This window comes from Mytilus edulis, chromosome 7, assembly GCF_963676685.1.
Source record: "Mytilus edulis chromosome 7, xbMytEdul2.2, whole genome shotgun sequence".
NCBI classification, from domain to species: Eukaryota; Metazoa; Mollusca; class Bivalvia; order Mytilida; family Mytilidae; genus Mytilus; species Mytilus edulis.
In genome coordinates, this window is record NC_092350.1 from 49,491,616 (window position 1) to 49,504,650 (window position 13,035).

The following is a 13,035-nucleotide window of genomic DNA, read 5'->3' on the forward strand; positions in this document are numbered from 1 at the left end:
ATAAGTTTTATTAAAAATCTGGCAAGAATTGTACCTGTGGGAGCGTTAAAGGGGCTATTTTCCATAAATTTATTATTTTCAAGGGTTATAAATGTTTTTATTAAAGTCGATTGACCACCAGTATCTAACTTGTTCGAGATATTGCTTATAATAACCTAAAGTATTAGTTTCTTAAAAATCTGACATAATTTGTACATGTGCGAGCGCTGCAAGGATAGTCAGATGGACACAAGGACGGATGGCAATCAAAATTTTAAGCAGACCATGTTTAAACGAAACAAATTAAGTTCTAATTTCGATTTTTATTAATTGAAAATTTTTTGGTCGCATATTGGTATCACGTTGGCGTCGTCGTCGTCCGAAGACATTTGGTTTTCGCACTCTAACTTTAGTAAAAGTAAATTGAAATCTATGAAATTTAAACACATGGTTTATGACCATAAAAGAAAGGTTGACATTGATTCTTGGTGTTTTGGTCCCAACAGTTTAAGAATTAGGGGCAAAAAAGGGCCCAAATAAGCATTTTTCTTGGTTTTCGCACAATAACTTTAGTATAAGTAAAAAGAAATCTATAAAATTTTAACATAAGGTCTCTATGACCACAACAGGAATATTGGGATTGATTTTGGGAGTTTTAGTCCCAACAGTTTAGGAATTAGGGGCCAAAAACAGGTCCCAAATAAGCATTTTTCTTGGTTTTTGCATAATAACTTAAGCATAAGTTATTAGAAATCTATGAAATTTTAACACAAGGTTTATAACCACAAAAGAAAGGTTTGGATTGATTTTGGGAGTTTTGGTCCCAACAAATTAGGGGCCAAAAGGGTCCAAAATTAAACTTTGTTTGATTTCATCAAAAAATTAATTATTGGGGTTCTTTGATATGCCAAATCTAACCGTGTATTCAGATTCTTAATTTTTGGTCCTGTTTTCAAATTGGTCTACATTAAGATCAAAAGGGTCCAAAATTAAACTTAGCTTGATTTTAACAAAAAAAGAATTCTTGGGGTTCTTTGATATGCTGAATCTAAACATGGTCATAGATTTTTGATTATGGGCCCAGTTTTTAAGTTGGTCCAAATTGGGGTCCAAAATTATTATGTTAAGTATTGTGCAATACCTCTGCGGTCGTATAAAGCTGCGCCCTGCGGAGCATCTGGTTTATTTATAAAAATACTATTTTTGATATAACAAAAATAAAAAAATAATTTTATTTGCCTTAAATCAGTGGTTTTGATAAGATAATAACACTCTGTAAAGATTAGACAAAGGGGACAGTTTTAATCTTGGTACAGTGTTTCCAATTTCATTATCTATAAAAATACATTGCCTTGCATCGTTTCTTTTGTGGACTAGTATACTATTGCACAGAGTCAGATTATGTACACATAATGGCTGTTACTATTTACCTCCCATGTAAATCGACATGTATCGAAACCTTTATGCAAACACTTATTTGTCACTATGTCGATTTAACTGTGCTAAAATTGAAATTGAAGAAGAACTACAGAACCTTTCTTTTTATTCTAATATATAATAATCTAACTTATCTAAAAGATTTGAAATAAATGCGAAATGTGTCCATTGGACACAGATGATGCTCCCGCTTCCATATCATAAAAGTCACAAACGGACATGACTGAAGACACTTACCAATTGTGTACTAACTTTTATGGTGATAAGAATTGTGTAAAAGTTTCGTAACATTTGGTTGAGGCAAACTAAAGAAAGAAATACAAAACAAAAAATTCAGCAACTTTTTCCCTCTATAAAGAGGCATTGCATAGAACAGTGAAAGTTACACCACCAAAATTCAAAGTTGATCTGCATTTGGTGGTTTTAAGCATTGTGTATAATTTTGATAACATCTGGTAAAGACAAACTAAAGTTAGAGAACAGAAACGGAAATTCAGCAATATTTCTATTTGTAAAGGGGCATAACTCTTGGACGGTTTAAGTGACACCACCAAACTTAGTCTTGTTTTATGGTAATAAGCAATGTGATTAGGTTTCATAACATTTGGTTGAGGCAAACTAAAGATAGAGAACAGAAACCAACGTTGGGACATACTGACGGACGGACAAGGGTTAACCTTAATGCCCCCTCCGCCACTGCGGGGGCATAAAAATATGTAAATATAACAATTGAATTAGGCAAAATTCAAGAATGGCCATTGCACATGGTTGTCATAAAGGTTTGAAAATCAAAACAGTATACAATAGTTCGGACCAGCAAATTTTCCTCAGGGCCACAAGGATAATATTTTTGAGAACCATAAAAAAACGCGATTAATCTGCAGTATACAAATAATAATTCAGTTAGGTTTTAAAAAAAATAATAGACAAGCTGTCCTTTTCCACCATATACAATAGAAACATTGACAAATTCTTGCACAAATAATGTAGATCGTTGGTATATATTTCCTCAGATAGAACATGTAGAATTTGTATGCCCCCACTGTAGCAAAGGGGGCATTAAGTTGTACCCTTGTCTGTAAGTACGTCCGTTCCAGAGTTATACCCTTATACAAATGGAAAACAAAATGCTGACTTTTTTGTTTCCGTTCTCTAACTTAAGTTTGCCACAACCAAATGTTTTGAAACTTATACACAATGCTTATTTCCATTAAATTCAGAACAGTTAGAATGTTATTGGTGTAACAGGTACTGTCAATAAGTTATGCCCCTTTAAAAATGGAAAAAATGTTGAATTTTCCGTTTCCGTTCTCTTTTTTTCGTCTGTCTGACATAGTTCATCTTACCCTGACCTCATTTTCTTAGAACATTGATAATGTTAAGTTAATATGATACTTGTATTAAAATCTTTACATAACACTTACAGAGTTTCAAAAGTAATTCAATTATAAATAAAACCAACCAGACATTTCAGGGTGAGTCTTCTTGTTTAGCAGATCTTAGTCTAGGGTTAAAGTTTTTAAAGCATCAATCTGTTTCAAAAACCAACAATGAGTTGCATTAAATTGTTACTGTAACTTCTTTATAGCCATTTTGAAAGAGAAAGTATCCTGAGCTAATTTTTTTAAATGTTCATTAAGATTTGTTTTATAGATAATCATGTTATGCTCATTGTTGAAGGATATACGGTGATCTGTGGTTGTTTATTTCTATGTCTTTGCTCTCTCTGGTTGAGAGTTAATTGTCTCATTGACAATTACAACACATCCTTTTATCTATATACATAGACTTACTAGTAATTAAGTTTTGGATTCAACTTTATTCTTTTTCACTGACAGCATCAGTCTTAGACACGACAACGGGTTATGTGTATTACCATTTTTTTTTAAACTTCTGAGAAATCTTACATATAAGATTGAAGGGAGGGGGTACATATGCTGCCTTCAACTTTAGAAGTTGTGTTATTTATATGGATCTTGTCTGTACACCAGCTTTGATTATTTGTAATATCCTCAATTTTTCACTTTTTCTTACAACATTTGTATAAACTTCAAGATTATAAAAAACCGGTTTTTTTCTATAGTGAACATTGATTGGTTAAATATTTCTCAGTGTGTTTGAATTTGTTTGTCAGCTTTTTGGTCATGAATGTTTGTCTCTAATATTTATTTAACTGTGCATTTGTATTCAGATATCGCAGATCAAATTTATTCGTTCATTGTGTAATCATACGTTTTTTGATTGAGTTAAGTCTGCCAATTGATATTTTATCGTATGTTTTTCTATGTTGTGATGTTATGCTATTGTTTCAGAAAAAGGGAGAAGGTTTGGATCCATTAAAACGTTTAATCCCGCTGCAATCACCTGTCCTAAGTCAGGAATCTGATGTACAGTAGTTTTCGTTTGTTTATGTAATATATACGTGTTTCTCGTTTCTCGTTTTGTTTATATAGATTAGACCGTTGGTTTTCCCGTTTGAATGGTTTTATACTAGTAATTTTGGGGCCCTTTATAGCTTGTTGTTCGGTGTGAGCCAAGGCTCCGTGTTGAAGGTCGTACTTTAACCTATAATGGTTTACTTTTTTAAATTGTTATTTGGATGGAGAGTTGTCTCATTGGCACTCACACCACATCTGCCTTTATCTAATTAGTTCACAAGTAAACACAATGAGATACCACATTTCTTTCAACAAATTTTATAATTTTGAAAAAAAAAAAAAAAATCGAAAAAAAAGGGGGGTGCACCATACCCAGAGTGATGATTTTTCATTTTGTACAGGTATATCTTCATTTATCATATATTCTCCTTTAAAATTAACAAATGTGTGTCAGAATTGCACATATAAATGGAATGTTTTAGCTTTTTAAGTTCAAAATTTTTGATTATTCATCTGATTGTTAATCTGAATTTTGGTGAAAATTGACAATTTTTGACTAAATTTTTTTTTTTAAAGAAAAAAAAAACACACGACTTTCTTTTTATTTTCTGAATATATAGAATGTGGTCTTTCAAAATTTGTCAATGACATGTCATGGTATTGTTGGTCTTGGGAGATAAACAGATTTAAAATTTTAAAGTTTTTGAAATTTTTCATTTTCGAATTTTAACACATTTTTAAATGGTTGCTATGGACACAAACTATTTAGTAAATTCACAATTTTAACGTTTTTATATAGTTTGGGGTTTTGTTTGTCAATACTGTAAATATACATATCCTTTGTATTGATTAACTTTATTTCTATGGGACTTTAAATTCCCTTATTTTATATTTTCAAAAAGGGTCTTTTTTCACATATTCAGGCAAAATGTTGATTTGATGGTTACCATGGCAACGGGCATAATACAGGGAAAATAAAGACAGAATTTTGGCCATCTACCAAAGTTCTTATGATATAGGGCAAAAAAAATTACTTCTGTGACATGCCATGAATCACCTTCTGCATGATTTTTACAAAGACCGGTTGTTTGCATATGTGAATTTAGTATATAAAAGTCATATTATGCAATCAGGCTGAAAATATGCACTTATTCGTCTTTGACCTTTGATCTTGATTTGACGGAAATTGCACCGTACGATTTTTTAACGACCGGGCAAAACAGATAGTACAGATGTGTAGCTTTCAAATGATATATAATTGAGCCGTGTGTTAGGTAGGTGCATTAAAAATTTAATTTTATGGTTAAAGTCACTCGCCTTATAATTACATTTAATTTCTTTATAAAATGCAACATTCATGGCCGTACTTGCTGCATGTGACAACTCCAACAATGCACAGGAAAACTAACGAAAATGTTATATAATTCGTAATTTCATGGTTAAATGTAATAGGATTTCGCGATTCATGAAGTGTGTGATGCGGTGAACCCATTAAAATTATAAAATAAAGCAGTCAAACCTTACGTTATTACTGTCTCAATGTGGAGTTGTGTTTGAAGATCGCTTGTTTATCATATTCAATATTATACAATTATGGCCCGTTGAAAAGGTGTATATCCAAAATTGTCAACATGAGAAGGTTATTTCATTGAGGGCGCAGCCCGAAGTGAAATAACTTTTAAGGGTTGACAATTTTGGATATTCATCGATTCTAAGGGGCCACAATTGTTTTATTATACCGAACTAACAGTGGAAGGGCATTTATAACACTTACTAGTCTATATTTTTAACATAACAACCAGACTGACGTTTGAAAATACATGTCATTTGTCTTCGAATTTCTCGAATTTACAACAAAAGTAGAATCTTTTTGTAAAATATTGATGGTCCTGAAAAGGACCGTTTATAAGAGATATCATCGGCTGCTGGCACTCTCAGCTGTATTCATGTCCAATGCCTTATTTCTTCGTCTCTCGATGGGCTTCCAGTGTAGCGTGAACGCTGCCATTTTGTTTATTTACGTCTGTGACGTCATTTTTACGGGAGGTAACTCAAGTACAAATTATTAAACTCAAAAGGTTATTCACCGGTGAATAATAGGGTTATTCACCGCTGGCGTAAATTTTTTGGGTTATTCGTCCTTCCTTGCAATTGAATGAAAATTAACTGAATTATTTCACGTCACGTGATAACGTTTCACCCAATAGAATTGTTTAGAATATATGTAAGGTATAATAATATCAGGTATATTGCTTCCACAAAATAAATTTATATATATTTCATAAAATTAAGTGTTTGGTTGTCATTAATATGTGTAAATCTAATCATGCATTGTTGAACAAATGCATATGCCTTGTAGGTGTACTGTCCATTATTGTAAATGAATATATGTTATCTTATATAATGCTATAAAACGTGAGACGAGCATCACGTTTATAGTATATTCATATATAAGCCAACTATATTTGTTTCAATAAAGGAAACAGCAGTATACCGCTCTCCAAAATTCTCAAATCAGTTGAGTGAAAAAAAATTCGGGTTACCAACTAAAATTGAGGGAAACACATCAACTATAGGAGGAAAAACAACGAAACAACAGAAACACTGTAGTGCAACAAAAACATACACAAACATCCATATAAACTATATCTTTGTTAACAACTTCCATATTCCTGACTTGGTATAGGACATTTTAAGAAAAATGGGTTGAACCTGGTTTCATCGCTTGCCAAACCTCTCACTTATATAGCAATGTTAAAATATATCGCTAAAATGACAACACTGTGTGACAGAAATACAGCACACACAATCGAAAGAACATTCTCAAAAAGAAAGGCATAAACAAATAATATAAAAATCGTTACAACTTATCCTCATTTTCATGTAGGTTCCTTTAATAAAATCATCACTGTTGTCCTATTTCATATCTCAATGTTTTTGTCACATAGGATTTTTACGTCGGCGGCAGATAATATTATGTTTTTCTTTACTTTAATCTATGTTCATCTCTTTAGGTTCGGAACGATTGTTTGCTTGTTAATTCGAATGGAAACTTAAGTTAACTATTGTTGCACATCGTATTTGATAGCTGGAAGTGGTTTTGGTATTTGTTTAATAACAGTTTAATGAACCAAACCAAAATTTCGTTCTTTGATTAATAACTAATAAGAAGAATTAATCTATTCTTCTCAGCTTTTTACCGTGTTTTAGTGAATTTTCATTTGCAAATCGGAAGGACAACATGCGTGCAAAAGAAATAAATATTAAATATGCTATTCATCATATTTATGATTCATTTTGAAGTTTGAACTGAAGAACTATTCACTTTTTAGAAATTATTATATTGTGCTTCTGCTTACATTCCTATGTCTACTATAAACATATGATGTATTTTCTTCTTTTATATTTGAATGTCTAATACTTTCCATGGGACTCTACTAAAACCCACTGAAGGATAGTTTAGTAAAGGTTGTTAGACAGACCATTTACCTTAAACACATTAATGAATCTACACATATCCTCAGTGATTGATATAATCTTGCATCCAGTTCATGTTAAGTTATGGGCATAGAAAACTCTAGAGGAAAGAACCGAATACAAGATAATATCTTAACGTTTCAGAAACCAAAATGTGGACTACCATGCACAATGCAATGCAGAAGAGCTCACTGGATATAGCGCACCGTTGTTTTTCAGTTATAAAACTACTCTGGAGCTCATAAAATGAAGCATTATAATCAACATTATTGTCATCCGAGATATATAATCTTATTTTTACCATTGTAATGAAAAAGCAAACACAAACATGCCAATACACTTTCCCTAATTGACCTTTCCCTTGAAAATCGATAAAGCGAAGGTTTGTTTTGTCAACATGATCCCATGGTAATGCTCATGTTTTTCTAATGTTGTCTTGTGCTCATCAACCCAAAATGCATACATGTAATACCAATATTGAAATATAAATATAAAAACATATCCACATTTTGGTACTTATGGGTGGGAGAGGGGGAACTTATCAAGAACATCATCAACTCAAACAGGCAATATGTATTGCCTGACCAAACATAGCCCTTAAACCAACCACCACTTGGATATTGAAAGAATGAGGATGTATCACATGTACTTCTGCCAAAGATATCAACCAATGAGGTTATACACATATCCTCAGTGATTGATATAATCTTACATCCAGTTCATGTTAAGTTATGGGCATAGAAAACTCTATAGTCCATTCAGCATATTTGCAGGTCAATCTCAAAATACACCACTAGCAAGGCTTTCCCTTAAGGAATAGTATTCCCAATACTCAAAACAAATTCAACACTTTTATTAAATATTATTCCTTTTAAAATTACTTTAAAACACTTCTAAACATTTAAAGATGCATGTAAACAGTTCTTTATAAATTGTTCATAATTCAATAAATTCTCATGAATTTGACCACATACGGACTTTAAAAAGTTGAGTTAAGGCAATGAACTCATATCAAAATGAACATTGTCATTATTCTAATAACATCTTCAGCATGTGGAAAGCTTGTAAGCAAAGGGACTTAACCTCCAAGTGTAAACTATGTTGTCTCTTTCTTTACTGTTGTTGAATCAAACACACTCTTTACTTCATAATCAGGAACATTGACAATTGTGTTTCCACTCGATTCTTCACATGTCTGCTGAAAATATATTAACCAATAACAAATTGTTTATTTGCACTAAAGACAGCATTAGTCACACTTTGAAAAGGAAAAATCCCTTTGCCTACAATCCACGTGGAAAACCACTAGGGAATCAGTGTCCCTCGAACTGTAGACAAAGAAATTTAAATTAAAAAATTCAACCATACATAAAATTTAAGTATACATTTGTACTAGTATACAAAATCATTCAACATTATATTTCTTAATTAATTTAGATAAAACAAAACAAAACAAAAATATTGCAACCATTATTTAATCTCCCATGACAAAAAGATTTTTGTGACATATTTCAACACATCAAAGAAATTAAATACACATCCAATAGAAAACATCATGAAATTACGGAAAAATTATTAGCATTACTTTTAAATAGGTTCATTTGAACATGAAGCTGCTTCCTTCACAGATTTTTTTTAGTACCGTGCCATATTGGCATCTTCTGCCTTTCTCAACACAGACATGCATAATTTAGTGTGGTATCAATATTTTCCCCATTCATTATTTTCCTATTTTCAGAAATCAAAACATTACTTCAATTGCAATTTGTTCTCACCATATTCTGATTAGAAAAATCCTTTCCTTTTAAAAAGGTTGTTCGAACTCATTGACATAAATCATCGTGCAATGTCATATTACTTCTACTTCATTCGTCACCCTGTCAAAGCTGTAGGTAACACCATCTGAAAACAAAAACATTCTATTCAATTCTATGTACAATCAAACAGACCGTTGAACGCGGACCTCGACGAAGACACCTTATAATTCAATACACATCACTCCGATAAAAACATGAATATCAAGTGACATGTCACACTAAATTATTCCACTTTCTCAATAATTCTATTCTTTTCTAACAAAGTCTTTAAATAGCATTTCTATCAATATGTACGATGTAAAAATAAATGAAAAGTCCACAACACAGTCAAAAGTAACAAAAGAAACTATTTACCCTATAAACAATTTATTATTCTCCTTTCAACTACAATTTTCCAAAATGGCCAGAGCCCCCACTTCCACATATATTTTATATAGCGATAGCACTTTGCCCTGCGTTTAACCGGCGCACGGCATAACAAATATCTGACCACCTGTGTTGATAACAACTACCTAAGGTCTAAATCCCAAAACATTTTGCCACCAAGGTCAAACATTACCATCTAGTTCTATCAAGAAGCCGCCAAGGCGAATGTAAATGACCACCAAGGTCTTGACGCCCCCAAGGCTAGTATTTTTAATTCATTGTTGCCATCAAGGCAAATGTAAAAAATCATAAAAATGACCACCTAGGTCTATTGCCACCAAGGCATATAAAAATTACCACCTAGGTCTATTGCCACCAAGACATATATAAATGACCACCTAGGTATTTTGCCACCAAGGCATATATAAATGACCACCAAGGTCTTAAAGCCACCAAGGCTATATTGCCACCAAGGCAAATGTAAGCAAAAGTTAAAGAATATAGTTACTTTGCCGACAACACGTGGAGCACGACCTTCCCACAGCTTGGATATTGAAAGAATGAGGATGTATCACATGTACTTCCGCCAAAGATATCAACCAAGAGGTTAATAATGATACTCAATCCTTCACTCGATCCAGTATTTTTTTTTTATTTTTTTTTCTTCCAATTACAATTTTGTTTATAACCAGAGGTATTGCGCTTGATTGTATCACCGTAAAATATACATAGCGTTCAGAAAGGTTGTTTCAGCTTTATGGTAAATCGCAGTGTAAACATAAGTTAAAAGTTCTAGTGGATCGATGACAATCAAGTATTCATATTATGCAAATCATAAAAGAGTTATTTACTATATATGAATTAATGGTACCATTACTCGTATATGATGAAGTTAGTGTACAGAAAAGAGCACGAATCATGTAACACCATTCATTGACATTTTAGTTTTAAGTCTACGTCTTTTCCAATCTACTGTTAAAACTTATCTTTAGTATTAAATATCAAAATATAAATGATATCAATTATGTGCTTTCTTGAACTTAGATAAGTAAGCGTTTACTATTTACCCCTATTTGTGACATTTTTACATATTGGTTTTTTGTTGTTGTTTTGTTCACACATCGTTGCCAATATAATGGAATTTAATGCGACTGTCATAGAAGTGAGAGGTTTAGCTAGCTTTAAAACCAGGTTCAATCCACCATTTTCTACATAAGAAAATGCCTGTACCAAGTCAGGAATATAGTACTGCAACCAGAGTTCATTTTTTTAAACTTTAATGGTCCGGAAGAACACACACCTAAATTATATATCGATGGAAAGAGGACAACGTGTACAATAAGAAAAGTTGGGTCGTAAAAATCCAGAGTGGTCACAATTTTGTGAAATTGAGGTCAAAGGTCAGACCAAAAAATATCAATATTTCAAACACAAGAACAAAAAGGAGAAATATTCTGATATTTATTCAATAGAATGCTACAAAAACGATTCAACCATAAGCATATGCTATAAACGATGTTAAAACGACAAGTTTGACTAATTATATGAAGAGCTGCCATTACAAAATGGCGTTGATTTGGAACCTTCTGATTTTTTTCCATTCAAGACATAGCAAAAGAAGAAGTGGCCTTGACCTTTTCACATCCATAAACTTTCATATTGTGTATAGTATTTCACTATAGTATATTCCAGAATTATTTTCTAAAGTATAAAACACCAGTTTATCAAATTATTTCAATATTTTTTCTATCTTTGAAAAAAACAAAATTCAAGCGCTGAAACAGTGTTTTTAATTTTGCATCTTAAAGGTTGTGTATTTTGTGAAAATTAGTATCTAGTTATAGATAAATACATATTGTGCATTTGTAAAGTCTGGACAGAGCAGTAATAAAACAAAATATACTATAGTCACTCGAGGCGAATGCGAGGTTTAAAAAAAATTGAGTGTAAAACAAAGTCAGTTTGGTGCATGAACATTTTTTTAGTGGATAATCCTGGTAAAAAAGTTAACTCATTGATTTTTTAAGGGAAGGATGAAAAATTATACAATGCAATGCCAATTTTCTAATGTTGTAATTCAAATTCGGTCATGATCCTTATATAACTTTTAAAAGCGACACACAATAGCTCAAGTATTCATAAAATATGGACATGAATCAATCTCTTAGTCATCATATGCGGATTCAGTACGCGTATTAGCATTACAAGACACTTCCATTTTTTATAAGAACAAATTCGGCGCAGGACAGAGTTTGTTCAAAGCAAACACAGTTTTTTTTAGTACAAATGCTATCTGGAGCGTAAATACCGTCATGATTTGGTCAAACTCGTCAGATATAGTCTTCCCTTTGCATAGGAAACACAAAAGAAATGTGAGTACAAAGTTTCGATCAATGTTCGTGACCCATATTCCCATATGCATATGCATGATGTATCTGCACTGCCAGTCCCAAATGTAAAGGGGCGAAATTGCTACAGAAACGATTGATTTTCTAATAGCCATACATTTACGAATTTTTGTTATCTTTAGGGACAATATACGGTTCAGAAGCGCCTTTGTGTTATTTTTCATCGATTAACTATCAAATGAACTTTTGAGCATAGGCTCTGTGTTGAAGACCGGACCGTGACCTATAATGGTTTACTTTTATAAATTGTGACTTGGATGGTGTGTTGTATCATTGGCACTCATACCACATCTTCCTATATCTATTAACAAGCTATGCGGGCATCATTTCCATAGAAATACCAAAACGAGGACATAGCTCATAAGACCACTCAGTCTGGTGGCAGGATGAAGTAATTGTTCTTCTTTTAATGTATCCTTGATATTTTCAGACACACCTTGGTGTAATTCTGAAAATCTTAATATAGACTTCAATTTTCCTGCAGCAGATATGGCATCCCCTAAATTGAGTTCAGAGCTAAACTCTATAATTCATATCCCTTGGCCCCACTGTGCCTGAATTGTAAGGTGTCACAATATCTAGTTAGTTCTGGAGTTTGGCAGTTTGGTAAGCATCAGAGACAATCTTGAGTAAAATTGATCGGTATATATAGAGGATGTTCTACATGCATGAGAAAGACTTTTTCTTATGGTAAAACAAATCACATCACTAACAATCGTTATTAATGAACTGACAGCAAGTTCAAATTCTATTTTTTCAGTGACTGTTTTACTTAATTGCACAGGTGTTGACTCCAATATGTACTTGGTTATGCATGGATAAATGATTACTCACATTAATAAGCACAACTTAAAAGACTGTTAACACGTTTAGAGGACTCAGTTTTGCGTAGTTTTCTGGGTTTTTTTAAAGGTTTTTCTTTTACACAAAAACCCTGTTTTCATATCCAAACTACAAGGAAGAAACTGAGCGCGAGATCGTATAAAAGTGTCAGGTTGTGAGGTTACATGTCGATCAGTTTGATCACATATATGGAGTTCTGTTGTTTCTAATTTAAAGTTCCCCAAGGGTGACTGGGGAAACGAAATATGGTCACTTGGTCTTCCCCCGACCGGCAGTAAAACGAAGTTTGGCGTCCGTTTGGCTGTGCGGGATGTATCAAGTTCGCAATCA

General features: G+C 32.6%; 1 long non-coding RNA gene across 1 annotated transcript; it reads right to left on the bottom strand.

The window, feature by feature from the left end:
- Nucleotides 1-8,109: 8,109 nt before the first annotated feature.
- On the bottom strand, nucleotides 8,110-9,173 carry LOC139482898 (uncharacterized). Its single transcript, XR_011654994.1, has 2 exons — nucleotides 9,047-9,173; nucleotides 8,110-8,469 (listed from the first exon to the last, which is right to left on the bottom strand). It is a non-coding gene; the product is annotated as an uncharacterized lncRNA (long non-coding RNA).
- Nucleotides 9,174-13,035: the final 3,862 nt, after the last annotated feature.